The sequence below is a fragment of the Eublepharis macularius genome, chromosome 10, assembly GCF_028583425.1.
Source record: "Eublepharis macularius isolate TG4126 chromosome 10, MPM_Emac_v1.0, whole genome shotgun sequence".
Classification (NCBI taxonomy): domain Eukaryota; kingdom Metazoa; phylum Chordata; class Lepidosauria; order Squamata; family Eublepharidae; genus Eublepharis; species Eublepharis macularius.
The window spans coordinates 1,796,274-1,811,440 of record NC_072799.1 but is presented as its reverse complement, the minus strand read 5'-3'; positions in this window follow the sequence as shown (position 1 = coordinate 1,811,440).

Here is a 15,167-nt window from a genome sequence, read left to right as displayed (position 1 = left end):
CTCCGCAATATGCCGCATGCTGATATGAGGAAATACAGTTCCCTATTTGCCCTCTTCTGGAGGATCTGGATCTCAGGCAGGGCTGGCGTATCCATGAAGGCGGGTCCGGCAGCCACCTCGAGCACTGAGGCATCAGAGGGGGCACCGGGGGTGGGGGTGCATGCTGTGGAGCTGGCGGCAGCAGCGCTGGCAGCTGAGAGGGAGGGCTGGGAAGCCGCCTGTGCACCGCCCTGGTCACCTGTCGTGCCTGGCCCACAGCTGCTGTGCCCGGCTGGGAGTGTGTGCTGGCAGCGGCAGTGCGGGGCGGTCTAAGTGGGCAGCCTCCCGGTCCTCCGGCTCAGTTGCCCCGTGCTGCCACCACTACCTGCACACAGCGGCGGGTCAGGCACGGCAGGTGGCCAGGACGGTGCGAGGCAACTGATCGGGAGGGCTGGGAGGCCACCTGCGCGCTGTCCCAGCTGCCTGCCACACGAATGGGGCTGGCTCGCAGTGGCATGCTGCGTGATGACATCACACGCAGTGATGTCATCATGCAGTCCAGGTGTGCGCATGTGGGCGGCAACAGCCCTGGAGCTTCTCCCGGCCTCAGGCGCCACAAACTCTGGCACCGGCCCTGATCTCAGGCTCATCCAAACCTTCCCCTCGGATGGCCACTACCATTCATCGTAGACCCCAACACACAAGGTGGGCCAATGGCAAGATTTAATATCCAGCCCCTTCAAGGTTGGGGTGTTGCAGTAGGTATTATCCATGCACAGCCAAGCCCATCACCACAGCCTCGGGACCTGGAAATTGCTTTCTATTAAAAAGGAAGGAGTGAATGCTGAGATTCTCCTTTTCGGTATAGTGAATTCTGCAACAAAAATGACCCCTGCAGCCTTTGGGGCATGTCTTGTAGTGCCGCTCTCTACAGGTTTTCCTGAAGGACTGCCTCTGCCTTTTGCTTTCAGGTTGGCTTGCAATGGAATCTTTCTGGTGCCTCTGGTCCACAAGGCAAGGCCACTGTGAGCCAGATAATCACTGTGCTGTGCTTCTGAACACTAGGCAATGCTACCTAAATGCCAAGTTGAATTCGTGTTATGAAGGTATTTGTCATGGAGGGTAAAAGAACAGAGGAAGGTGCCAGCAGATGAGAACAGAGCATGCTGGGAAGGGATTGCAGTACCAAGGAGGAAGCACGAAAAAGATCCCACCTGCTCTTCATTGTCGAGGATGGAGGCCAAGTGAGCATCTCTGGACAGGCAGAAGTCCTCGGCATCATACCAGGTTTTTTCTCCTTTGGAAAAATAATAGAGGCTCTTTCCATGAAACTTCCAGGGACCAGAAGAACTTCTCATGGATTTGTGGAAGAGGGTTTCTGAAAAGAAGTAAGTGCAGAGTGAAAATCTGTCAGTAATCAAATTCTGTGCTGGGTATATTGTGGGGGGGGGGGCAGAGAGAGGGAGAGGCTCTCTCTCTCTCATCCAAACTAAAGAACCAGAGGGTGATCAACTGGCTAATGCCACACATGCCCACTACCCTCTTGGCAAAAGAATAGGACCCAAAGTAATAAAATTGTCCTTAAACATTTCCACTAGGAAGACGCAGGGCTTTTTTTCAGCAGGAACGCAGTGGAACGGAGTTCTGGAACCTCTTGAATATGGTCACATGGCTGGTGGCCCCGCCCCCTGACCTCCAGACAGAGGGGAGTTGAGATTGCCCTCTGCCCCGCTGAGCAGCGCGGAGGGCAATCTAAACTCCCCTGTCTGGAGATCAGGGGGCGGGGCCACGAGCCATGTGACCATTTTCTCCGAGGGCAACCCACTGAGTTCCACCACCTCTTTTCCCAGAAAAAAGCCCTGGGAAGACTCAATGAGTAGATCGTTCTTGAGGACTGACTGGCCACGATGCTCTGGAATGTAATAAACAAGGACGTGGACTTAGAACTCTCTCCATTGGGAAGGAATCTCGGAACATGGAGAACACTGAGATGGAGGAAGATCGTCTCCTTCAACTATCTGCAAAATGGCTTCTGACCCTTTCCCTGGAGAGCTCTCCATAGTTGCTGAGGGAGGGCACCCCACAGAGGCCGGGCTTCCTCCGTCTCTCTGCATCAGGAACGGTGCCCTGCCAGTTTCTTTGGCCACCATTAGTTCTTCTTCAGGGTCCCTCCGCTTTTGTCACCCCACACCCACCATCATGGTATCCCAAGCTGTGGCCAGCAAGAGGGCTGGAATCACCCCTCCATAAAGGAGAGAGGAGGGCAATTCCGTCAGGGACTCTTTTCTGAGGATGCTGCCTCAGGTGCTGCCATTCGGATATTATAAGCTGCCCTGAATGTCTAAGTGATGGAAAGGTCTAAGAACATTCTTAGAATCATAGAATCACAGGGTTGGAAGGGACCTCTAGGGTCATCTAGTCCAACCCCCGGCACAATGCAGGAAATTCACAACTACCTCCCCCCCCCCCAGTGATCCCTGCTTCATGCCCAGGAGATGGCAAAACACTGTCAGGATCCCTAGCTGAACTAGCCTGGGGAAAATTGCTCCCTGACCACAAGGTGGTGATTGGCCTTACCCTGAGCATGTAAGGAGAACTAAGCACTGATGTAACCCCTTCTGCCCTGTCCATCATGATTTCACAGAATCAGCATTGCTGTCCAATGGCCATCTAGCCTCTACTTAAAAACCTCCAAAGAAGGAGAGCCCACCACCTCCCGAGGAAGCCTGTTCCACTGAGGGACCGCTCTGACTGTCAGGAAGTTCTTCCTAATGTTTCGCTGAAAACTCTTTTGATTTAATGTCAACCCATTGGTTCTTGGAAGTAAACAATTCAATAACAACACTGGGAGAACGAAGCAGTCTTCATTAGCCTCTGCAACAGCCCCAGAAGCCTTGCAGCACATAGTTCTCAAGGTGAAGAGTCCAGTAGCACCTTTGAGACTAACCAACTTATTTGTAGCATAAGCTTTTGAGAGCCACAGCTCTCTTTATCAGATGCATCATCAGCTTTTGAGAACCACAGCTCTCTTTGTCAGATGCACCTGGAATTTCTTGCCCTGATACTCCCACAAAGGGCACAATTGCCAAGGAGATACTTACTGTACTTGTGTTTCTTCTCCGCGAAGACTGCCTTGGACTGCTCTATTTTGATTGGCAGCAGCTGCACTTCATCCGCCACCTCCTTAGCTAGAATTAGACAGAGGGAGCCATCAAACAGGCCGCTGCTAAACTTCTCCCTTCTTCCGCCTTCTAGAGCCTGACTGTTCCTTTCCACCAGTCCTTTGACTCCGTCCCTCCCTGTCTCTTCTTGTATTCCGTTTAACCGCCCCCCCCGTACTTCTCAATCTGCTCAGGACTGGGGCACTCCTGTCCCCCCCCTTCCCCCTCATTCTCTTGGCCTATGCATTTGACAGTCCAATCAAGTATCTTCATAGAGGACACATTCTGGCTTCTTTAAAGCCCTCAGACCACGTTCATTGATATGGCCAGATGAAACTGCTGCCTGGCGATTCCGATCCTTCCTCTTCCCAGGTTGGTCTGGCAGCAGCTCTCGAGGGGATGAGATGTGGGGGACTGAACTCGGGGACCTCTTGCACCCAAAGCAGCTGCTCTTCCACTGAGCAACAGCCCCTCCGCACAGCCACCCGGAGACATTTTGCCAGCCCAGACAGCTGAGCAGCAAGACCCCACCCTGGGTCCCTGGCAGGAACCCCACATCCTCTGCTGCGGCGTTGCTGGGGAGCATGGGCATGCTGCTCAGAGCATGGGTGCCCCTCACCATACTGCCCTTTCTTCGACTGCCTAGTAGGTTGGAAGAAAGATGCAAGTGGATTCTGCCCTGGCTCTAGTTTGATGCCCAGGTAGCGCACCTGGGCCGCTTCCACACGTCTTTCCCCCTCACGCAAAACTCGTGGAGCGATGGCGTCTTTGTGGTGTGATTTCACATCATGACTCAGTTCCGTGGAGCACTGACATCCGAAACTGCGCCATGAAATGGAATCGTGATGGGAAATCGTGCCATAAAGACGACGTCGTTCCGTGAGTTGTGCGTGATTTTGCACGAGGGAAAGACGTGAGGAAACAGCCTTGAACTTGCTTCTGCCGGACCGTCCAAACCTGCTTCCTTCAAGCAAGGGAAGGAAGTGGAAAAGAGAGCCGGGCCTCCCAAACGGGGGTTGATGTGCCTCAGCCGACCTTCAGGAGCTGAGGCAGAGACCTGAAGGGTCAAGGTGATCCCGAGATCTCAGCAGGGAGCCCCGGGCTGGAGGACAGGGCTTGCAGGACTCTGCTGGGGGGAGAGACCCAGAGCGGCTCCTTGGCCGGGATGACGAAGAGGGGCGGCTTTGGGGCCATCGTGCGGAGCACTGCAGAGAGAGCAGGAGCTGCGCGGTCCGGTGCTGGAGCCTCCTGGCTAGCTGAGGTGCCGCCTTCCAAGCTTCTCTGCTTTAGTGGTGCGGCCCTCTCGCCAACTCCTGTCCCTTCTGTAAATTAAGGTTCTTTCCCCCAACCAACAGTCATGGTTGCCCATTTGCTTACGTTTACTGTACAGGTGCTGTGGCTCATTTTCTGCAGTTGCCAAAGACTGCCTCAGCTGTTTAAATGGTTGGTCGAGCGGCTGCCGACGTTCCCTCAGCTCCAGATCTAAAGTTATGAAGGCAGGTACCAAATATTAAACCTTGAGTAATACATTCCTACAATATTTTTCCTTCCATGTGCCGATCCATTTTACGACGTCATGCCCCATGGAACACTTACACAGGTCTAGACACTTAGCACAGATCTGGAGAAGTATGAACTGTTTAACAACAACAACGACATGTACGGAGCTGTTTAACAACAACAGTGTGCCCTTGTAGACAGATTAGTGCCCCACTCAGAGTGGTGAAAAAAGTCAGTGTTATATTATTCTCCCCACAATGCAGCTGACCAGGATGGTGAGCCTGATCTCGTCAGATCTCAGAAGCTAAGCAGGGTCGGCCTTGGTTAGTAATTGGAGGGGGGACCTCCAACGAAGAGCAGGGCTGCAGAGGCAGGCAATGGCGAACCACCTCTGTCAGTCCCTTGCCATGAAAACCCCGCCAGGGGTCGTCGTCATAAGTCAGCTATGACTTGAGGGCACTCTCCACCAATGCAGATGGGGAGCTGGGCTGACAGGAGGGGCTCCCCCAAGGCCACCTGAGCTCATGGCAAGTGTGAGAGTTGAACCAGCAGAGTGCTGACTCACAGCCCAACCGCTTCACCACTGTGCTACTGCAGGGCCTTCAGGCCTCTGGCCCATCTCACTGGGCATGACTGTCCGAGTTCTCTGACAAACGTCTTTCCCTGCTCTTTCCCGTGAGCTGCCAGCAATCGAAGCCAGAAACCTGTACATGCAGTTCACGTGCCAGTGCAGGGATTCCCGTCTGGTCCTCTTCAATCTGGTTTCGGGCCTGGTTGTGGGACTGGAAAGGCCTGGTGGCACCAAGCGGATGGTCTGCACTGGGAGCCAATTAAAAGGTTACAACACCTTTCCTATATGAAAAAGCTGAAGAGTCTGGGACTTTGCAGTTTAGAAAAGAGACAACTAAGGGGGGACGTGACTGAGGCTTATAAAATTATGCAGCCAGTAGAGAGTGAACAGAGAGAATTTTTCCCCCTTCTCCCCAAATACTAGAATTCAAGGTCATCCAATGAAGCTGACGGGCAGTAGATACAGGACAGACAAAAGGCAACTTACAAAGGAGATTAAACAGATTCATGGAAGAAGGTCCATACTGTCTACCAGGGCTTTTTTTCTGGGGAAAGAGGTGGTGGAACTCAGTGTGTTGCCCTCGGAGAAAATGGTCACATGGCTGGTGGCCCCGCCCCCTGATCTCCAGACAGAGGGGAGTTGAGATTGCCCTCCGCGCCACCAAGCAGCACAGAGGGCACTCTCAACTCCCCTCTGTCTGGAGATCAGGGGGCGGGGCCACCAGCCATGTGACCACTTTCAAGAGGTTCCGGAACTCCGTTCCCCCACATTCCCCCTGAAAAAAAGCCCTGCTGTCTACCAGCCATTGTGACTAAAGGGGACTAAAAGGAACCTCTATATTCAGAGGCAGCCAACCTCTGAATCCCAGGGCCGGAGGCAATAGCGGGGGACGGCCTTGCTGTTGGCTCTCCATAATAGCTACTTGGCCACTGTGTGAGGCAGGATGCTGGACCTGATGGTCTACTGGGCTGGTCTAGCAGGGCCCCCTCTATGTTCTTAATCCTGACAGGATGGAAATGTTGTTAAAGAGCCCGCAGCTAGTGAGTGCTCCTGGAGCTGGAGATATTGCTGGAGAAGCAGGTGGCAGCTGTAGCCAGGAACGCCTTCTACTAGTTTCAACAGGTTGTTTAGCTGTGACCTTTTCAGGGCAAAAAAGATTTGGCCTCTACTGAGCATGACCTGGTTACGTTTAGATTTGATTACTGCAATACGCTGTGCTTGAGGCAGCCCTTGAAAAGTGTTCGGAAACTTCAGACTGATACAGAATGCTGCCGCCAGAATGACTGGAATCGGTCCTAGGCACCATCTCACATTCTCACTCCAGTCTTGGCCTATCTACCCTGGTTCCCAATCTCTTTCCAGGCACAATTCAAGGTGCTGCCATTGACCTTTAAAACACTATATGGCCCAGAACCTACATACTTGAAGGAATGTCTACTCCCTTGCAAAACTAAGCTAAGGCCATCTTCTGAGGCCCTGTTTCAGGCGCCCCCATGTTAGGTAGCGGCAATTTGAGAAAGGACCTTCTCACTCAGTTGTAGCACCAAAACTACGGAACTCTCTCCCCAGAGATATTCGTCTGGCCCCTTTTTGTTTTGTCTGGTGTTCCTTCAATGACCCCTCCTTCCTGCCCTGTTCTAATGGCTCTATGTGCTTTTAATATGTGTTTTGTTTGGGGTTTAGTTGTTTTTATATTTTTAATGACATGTTTTTATAATGTTTTATTTTAACGGCTAACTGCCTTGGTGGCCCCTTATTGGGAAGAAAAGTGGCATACATATTTTGTAAACAAACAAATAAAATGAAATAAAACAGAATATTTTAATTCATGAGAACAAACTTTTTAAAAAGTTTTTTTAAAAAAGATGTATTCAGTTTTGTTATAGCTAGACATGAGCACAAAGCAAAAAAATTTAACGAACCAGCGGTTCATGGTTCAGTGCCGACGAGGATCCCAAGGTCACGAACCGCAACGAACATTTTCCGTTGCTGAACCGGTTTGCGGTTCATGGTTTGTGGGGTGTAGAACGGCCCCCGTGGCACTTAGAGGGCCCATATCCCAGGGGAGTCTTTTGCAGGCTCTCCTCCAGCCATCACCCAAGTTTGGACAAGGTTGCAAAAGGGATCTTGGAGTTATACCCTCTCCAATCCAAGGCCCCCAGGAAACTCCTGCTCGATACAATTAGAGCCACCGGTTGACACTGGCCCCGTGTACAGAAGGCAAGCAAGAGCTCTGTCCCACTCCACTGCTCGCTGAACGTGAAACCCAGCCTGGGAGCCCACGGCTATTTATAAGCACAGGTCCCATTGAGCAACGCAGGAGGTCTGTGTTTGGCTGTCAGAGCTGCCTATCAGGGTTTGCAGGGATGAGATTGGAGTGCCCGTGGCTACAGGACACCCCCTTCCCCCTCCCTCCCCTGGGTGTCTTCTCCCAACTTGTAACCGCTTTGCAGCTCCATGGTTGGAAGGAAGACCTGCTGATCAAGGTAAGCTGGGCTTCCATTCGGGTTTCCAGGGCGACAGAAGGAGCGCAGACAGAGTTCAGGCATTCCCCCAGCTCTGTTGCCAGGGGAATAGATTGCTGGCGCCTGAGTGTCTGGCTTCCCGAACCGTGGCCAAATGCACAGAACCTGGCTTCTTCCGAATGCTGGTTCGTTTGCCGTGGACAATAATGAACCACCGGATCACGATTGCACAATTGCACGATCGCGCCAATTTCATGGGTTTTTGAAGTTCATAATGCGGTTCGTGCCCATCTCTAGTTATAGCCTATGCAAAACAGTTGTATAAGCAAATGTCTGTCCCTCTCAGAGTTCCAAGAAAGCTTGAATAAGCTCCTTTTGAAGAGTTTCACAACTCATGTCAGGTATTTATGTATTTATGTTTTTTGTATTTTAAATCTTATTTATATATGTTTATATATTTTAAATGCTCACTTAGCATTTTGTTGTACCCCACCCTGAGCCTGTTCGCGGGGAGGGAGGGCTAAAAATCAAATGAATGAATGAATGAATGAATATTGTAAATCTGCTAAACAGCTGGTCCTGTATGGTTGTGGGGAATTGGACAAGCTTTGCTTTCTTTGAAATCAGTGAATATTAATAACTTGGCAACTTCCCATAGAACTAATAACATGCCCTACCAAAGACCTTTACAAATATTGTATGCAAAATAGGCATTTTGCTACAACCAAGAGTACAATGCAGATTCTATTATCGTTTCTTCATTGACTAAACAACCATTTAGAGCAGGAGAAAACCGGTATCAAAGCATATCAAAGACTTGTTTGGAAAGAATGGACAAGTAGCAGGAAGAGTCGCACTTACATTTAAGAACCAGCACACCGATTGCAGCAAGGCACAGGACTGATAAGACCCCGCAGACGATAAAAATCTTCTTGTGAGTTGCTACAATGGCAGCATCTACTCCCGGTCCTAGGGGTTTCTCTCCTGCAGCTTTTTTGTCTGGTGCTTTTCCGCCTGGTGCTTTCCCTTTATCTGCTCCTTTATCTGCTCCTTTATCTGCTCCCTTATCTGCTCCCTTATCTGCGGCTTTATCTGCGGCTTTATCTGCTCCCTTATCTGCTGGTTTCTCCGGGGCTTTTCCTTTGGGGGCCATGGCTTGAAAGACAACGAGGAAAAGATGCCTGTGAAGCTTACACAGCACAACAAGGGCACAACTGGATTCCTCATTCCCGAGTTCTTCCAGGTGAGCACTGGGAAGCCCAAGCATTCGCTGGTGGCTGAGCAAGGGGGTGGGGGTGGGGGTCACTTCTGTCCGTGTGAGCCTGGCTCCCCCATCAAAGACGCCCTGCTCCGCATGTCCACGTTAATAGGGATGAGACTGGCAGGTGTGTGAAGCAGGGTTTTAAAAAACATGGTGCAGAATTTCCTGCCCCATCAGCCTCCCTCCCTTTCTTTTGCCTATCTACAGAGAAATAAAAAGGATTCTACTCTGGGATGCAAAATAGTAAAGAGTCCAGTAGCAGCTTTAAGACTAACCAACTTATTTGTAGCATAAAGTTTCCAGAACCACAGCTCTCTTTGGTCAGATGTATCGAAAGCTTATGCTACAAATAAGTTGGTCAGTCTTAAAGCTGCTACTGGACTCTTTATTTTGCAAGTACTACAGACTAACACGGCTAACTCCTCTGGATCTACTCTGGGATGGATTTTTGTGAAGGTGAGGGGACTGTGCCTCCTTTCCACGACATGTTCTGTTTTTGTAAAACAACACTGACTACCAGCCACACATGCCTCCTCCTGCTTCCTATGGGAATGGGAAGAAATGCGCAAAATTGGGACATGCCAGGATTGATTTTTGGTGAGGAGCGAGAAATTATCCTTCTCTCATCCTGTTCCGTCTCTCTGTATTTTCTCTTTCCTTTTGGAGGGTTGGACCTCATTGGGCTTTCCGACACAAGACAGGCAGGCAGGGTGCCTCTTGAAGGGAGGCAGATACGGCACCAAGAACGACCATCGTAGCACTTGGCTTGCCTCTGCAAGAGGAATGGCGCAGGGGTGCCTGAATATCATTGCCTGCCCCCGTTCAGTTCACTCTCCGATGGCCCCCTTCAGGAGGGTAGCCGTGTTGGTCTGTCGTTTCAGAGCAAGATTCGGGTCCAGCAGCACCTTAAAGACCAACTAGATTTCCAGGGTGCGAGCTTTCAAGAGTCAACATTGACTTTGCCTGGCCCAATAAGGGGAGCTCAACTCTCAAAAGCTTATACCACAGGACCCAAATCTTGCTCTTCTCTGATTGCCAGTAGCTATCAGGCAGCCTGCCGATTGTCCAAAGAGGGCTGTTCATTGGTAAATGCCAGCTTGTGACAAACAGGAATCGCTCCACTTGCAGCCGGTCAGACACGCAGGGAGAAGCTTGGGGTGGGGGGCTGAGAAGCTGCCACTCAGCTCACCAGAGTCCCCCCTCAACCTCCACCTTGCAAGGACCCAAGAGACACTTGTGGAGAGCACAGCGTTCCCCCCCCCGCCCGCTGCCCCCAGTTTGGGGGGAAGATCATTAAGGAGCAGCTTTTCTTCTCCCTACTTTGCCAATCTCCAGGTGGGGGTTGGAGACCTCCTGGAATTACAACTGATCTCCAAAAAACATTTTCCCCAGTGAAAATGGCTGCTGTGGAGGGTGGACTCTATGAGCTCCCTCCCCAAACCCTGCCCTCTCCGGGTCCCACCACCAAATCTCCAGGGATATCCTACCCTGTTGGAAACCTTAGCTTGGTGTGAGGAAGCATCTTAATTTAATTTAATTTATTATATTTATATTCCGCCCTCCCCGCTTTCGCAGGCTCAGGGCGGATAACAAATACAAACATCATTAAAAACATTTAAAAACATTAAATAATACATTTAAAAACATTTAAAAACATTAAATATTACAATTCATGCTGCATAGTGGTTCATACATGCCTCTGTGTTCGCATAGGGGTGATGGTTTAACCCCCCCCCTTCACGGGGGGGGGGCACTGCCCGGCGTCAGCCATATGTCTGGCGGAATAGCTCTGTCTTACAGGCCCGGCGAAATGCAAGCAAATCTTGCTGGGTCCTTGTCTCGCAAGACAGAGCATTCCACCAGGTCGGGGCCAGGACCGAAAAGGCCCTGGCCCTGGTTGACACCAGGCGGGCCTCCCTAGGGCCAGGGACACTTAAAAGAAGTTTTTCACCAGAGCGGAGAGTCCTCCGGGGCTCATATGGTGAGAGATCTTGACTTACAAGCAGAGCAATAGGAAGCACAGTGTGGAGGGAGTGGAGGGAGAGAAAAGCGGCCGGCTTGCAAGCAGGGAGATAAAGATGTTGATCCTTTTTCTCTCCCTCCACTGCACGCTGGGCAAGGGGTGGATCAGAAGGCAGCTCCCAGCTCATGCCCCATCAGCTGGCAGCAGGCCTGTGACCAGCAGAGGCGCTGCAAGCCAGCCGCTGTTGCCCAGTGCAAGATGAATGAACATCACCTCAATTGATGAGCGCTGACGGCGTCCTTAGATTGGCAGCCCTTCTCACCTTACAGAGAGAATACAGACAAAGCCTTTCCCTCTTTTCCTGAAGATGCCTTGTGTGTTGCCCCCTCTGTGTCCTCCTCCAGCTGCCCCCAAGACATCCGCCTGCTCCTACCATCACGCCCAGGCTCCCCTACTAGAACGGCTCAGGCAAGCAGGCGATCTCCTTATGCCACTGGAACGCCTTCTCCAAGCCTGTGGCTCGGAAATGTGATGGGGGAAACACGGAGCAAAGAGGTGCCAGTGAGCGACAACGCTGCGTGGTGTGAACGTGGGCGAAATTTCCTGGTTTGGATGCCTATCAGGTTATCTGTCGGTTGAGTCAGTGTCTCCACTGTTCATTCTCCTGCTTCTTCCTACCCCTTGGGAAATGGAGACATAAAGGAAGCAGGGGGAGAATGCGAACAGATCGCGGAGCGCAGCTGCAGATGTCGCAGAGCTGCTAGAATAAAGGGCCCAAACGAGGCTCCTCCGTTTGGGTCCAAAAGGCGGGGAAATTTTCCTAACGATTCGTGACCCTACCATAGCTAATGAACAGGGTGCCCTTAACTAGCCGTGGGGGAGGCTGGTCTCTCTATAGTGGGGGACTTCCTGGTGAATTCTCCTCTTCTCTGCCAGTGCTTCAACAACAACAACAACAACAACAACAACAACAACAACAACAACAACAACAACAACAACAACATTCGATTTATATACCGCCCTTCAGGACGACTTAACACCCACTCAGAGCAGTTTACAAAGTATGTTACTATTATCCCGACAACAACAAACACCCTGTGAGGTGGGTGGAGATGGGAGAGCTCCAAGAAGCTGTGACTAGCCCAAGGTCACCCAGCTGGCTTCAAGCAGAGGAGGAGTGGGGAATCAGTTCTCCCGATTAGAGTCCCACTGCTCTTAACCACCACACCAAACTGGCTCTCAAAGCCCTGCAGGGGGGGAATGGGCAGCATGCTGGCATTGCGGCAGTGCACGACATCTACTCTGGCAGAAACCAGAAGTGATGTCATGACACCAGGGGCGGCACTCTAGGATTTGCCCAAAACTATTCGGCCATAGAGTTTGGAGTGAATCACAGATCTTTGTCCCCTGATGTTATGAGGTCACTTCCAGTTACCTTTAGAGGAAATGTTCAGGATCTACTGAACTTGCCTCAGTATAGGGTGGCTGCCCAGACGACCACTCAGTATTGGAGGGGTTCCCACTGCCAGTTCGACCACCGACTGCCTTCAGCGCTTCTCCCCCTGTTTCTCTTCAGAGGGGCTGCTTGACACGAGGCCTGCTGGAGCCCCGTCTCCCATTGCCTCTGCCTGCCTGGCCCACCCCCTTTGTCCTCCCCACAGAGCACAGGCTCAGCCCATTATTGCCCTCCAGGTGCCTGCTGATTGGCTGCCCCTGCCAGGCATTTGCAGACTTGTGGCTGAGAGGGAAGGGGGGCTGTGATGGCACAAAGGGGGCTGTGCCCTCAGGCACCCCTCCAGCATCCTCTGCCACACTCAGGGGGTGGGGGCTGGACCCTCTCACCCCACTTATTTCCCACATCTCACTCTTGGAAGAGAAACCAGAGCCACCAGCCCAGGGCAAGCTTGACTTCCTCACAAGCTGCATGAGAGACGCATGTGCATCTGACCCCATTCAAAGTAGGTGGCGTCCTTCCTTGAATGAACCGTGCAGGCTGTCTGAGAATACATGATAAAACCCCACGCAACTTGGGCCCCACGCTCCCCTCCCCCGTCAGGGACTGCTTCCCCCACTTCATGATGATGGCAACTAACCCTTTCCATTGTGGATATAAAACAGAAAGGGCATATGTCCACAATAAGAGGGGCTAAAGACTTGCTATTTTAAAATAATGAAAGCCGGTAATTCAGAGGACCTGCTGAATCTACAATGGTAGACTGATACGAAAATGATATTTTTTTAAAAAAATTGCAAAAGCCCTCATGGCCCTGGGCAAGGGGGAGGCCGCTTGGGGCACCTGACAAAGTGGCACGGTTTGAAAAGGACATCGCTGCTGTGCTCTGGGTTCTGTTTGCCCCACAGGTCGCCCCACTATTGCCAGCCTCCACCTCCTCACCTTAGGCAAGCCTCTCCAGTTTGGACTAAAGGACGAGTGTTTTGACAGGCAGTGTTTTCATTTTCAGTCATGTGCAAAAGGTGATTCCCGCCCCCTTGCTTGAAAATCCTTATCATTTAAGGCAGATGAGGAAGAAAATAAACCCACTCCACAACTGCAAAAATGCAGAGGGAGGGCAGACGTGGAGAAGAAATGTGCCCAAACTGATGCAAATGCTCCTCTCTCTCTCTCTCTCTCTCTCTCTCTCTCTCTCTCTCTCTCCAGTGTAATTCAGTGTGATCATCAGCAGGTACCTTCAATAAATGATATAATATGGTTGCAAAAATTTGAAAACAAGCAGAAATCTGAACCAATGTCAAAACAAAACATAAGTAATTTGACACGACATAATAAACAACAGTCATAGGCAGTACGCAGTAGTATGATCTACAGTCCCTGTCCCTTTACTGAAGCATCTCTTTGAACCCTTTTCTTACTGCACAACCCTATGACCTGTGTAAAAAGGCCCTTCTGAATCATTGGGATTTCCACAGTTTGTGGAAAACCAGGAGAGTGAGAGCTTTCCTGACCTCTCCAGCCAAGACCTTCCTTAAAGTGCGGGCCACTAATGAGAATATACAGAATAGGAATAATATGGATGCGCTGCCTCGCTGCTGACATCAATCGAGCTGTGGTGTTCTGTGCCAACTGACTTTGAGGGGAGTGTGTTACAGTCCTGTGTGTACAGCAGAGGGCATGGCAGTGCTCTAGTCGTGGTGTTACTGTGGCATGGATCAGGGTGGCCGGGTTGGCCATGCCAAGGTAAGGGGGGGCATCTTCTGGGCTCCCCCGAGTTGGGAGAAAGGCTTTGTTGCAGCTGTATTTACATGCTTCTCTGTCTAGTCCGCAAGAGTCCGTTGAACCCCATTGAAAGTGGGGCGCGTGATGTCCTCCGAGATCTCTGCCTTCCCAGTGCTGGTGGACCAACTGCTAAGGAAATCCAGAAGAAATCGAGCCTGTGGAAAAGTCCATGCTCTGACTTACCAGGATTCATGTTTTGCAGATGTTTGGTGCTATAAGCAATGGGGAGAAAACATCCAAACACCAGTATGACCCCTGTTAGGAAAGGATCCAGAGGAGTTTGCCGTGTTAGTCTGTAGTTGCAAAATAGTCAAGAGTCCAGTAGCACCTTTAATACTCACCGACTTTATTGAGGCATAAGCTTTCAAGAACCACAGCTCTCTTCGTCAGATACATCTGATGATGCATCTGATGAAGAGAGCTGTGGTTCTCGAAAGCTTATACTACAATAAAGTTGGTTGGTCTTAAAGGGGCTACTGGACTCATTACTGTTAGGAAAGGGGCAGTGAAGCGGGTTGCTGATTCATGCAGCCGTTGGGTGATGGGGTGGCTGGCTGCAACATGGAGCCACGCGCAGCAGACTCACCCTGCCTTTGGCACCTTCTGAGTGGTGCGCGCTACTACGTTTCACAGCCATTCAGAACACAGACCCGTTGGGACTCTCTCCAGGCCTTGGCCCCAGCCTTATTTATTCCCCACCCTCGCCTGGCTGCTCGCTCTCGATTCCGCTTTGCCTCTGGAGTGCAGGACTGGGGGCTGCCCTCTCTCTGTCTGCTCTGCTTCTCATCACATCCTCTGCCACACACCGGCTGGCTGTTCAACCCGGCTTTTCTCAGCGAAGAGCTCTGGGACGCGGCTGCAGGCGGAGGGGCCCTGCCCTTTGCATCTGCTGCCCTGCGGCTTTTGGCTTTCGTCTGCATCAGAAGCCACCTTCCTTCAGCCTCCAAAGGGCTCCCTGGATCTGCTCAGCAAGCAGCTGCTTAGCATCACTCTGACAGCCAAGTCCACACACCTGCGGAGTCCAGCTGCAGG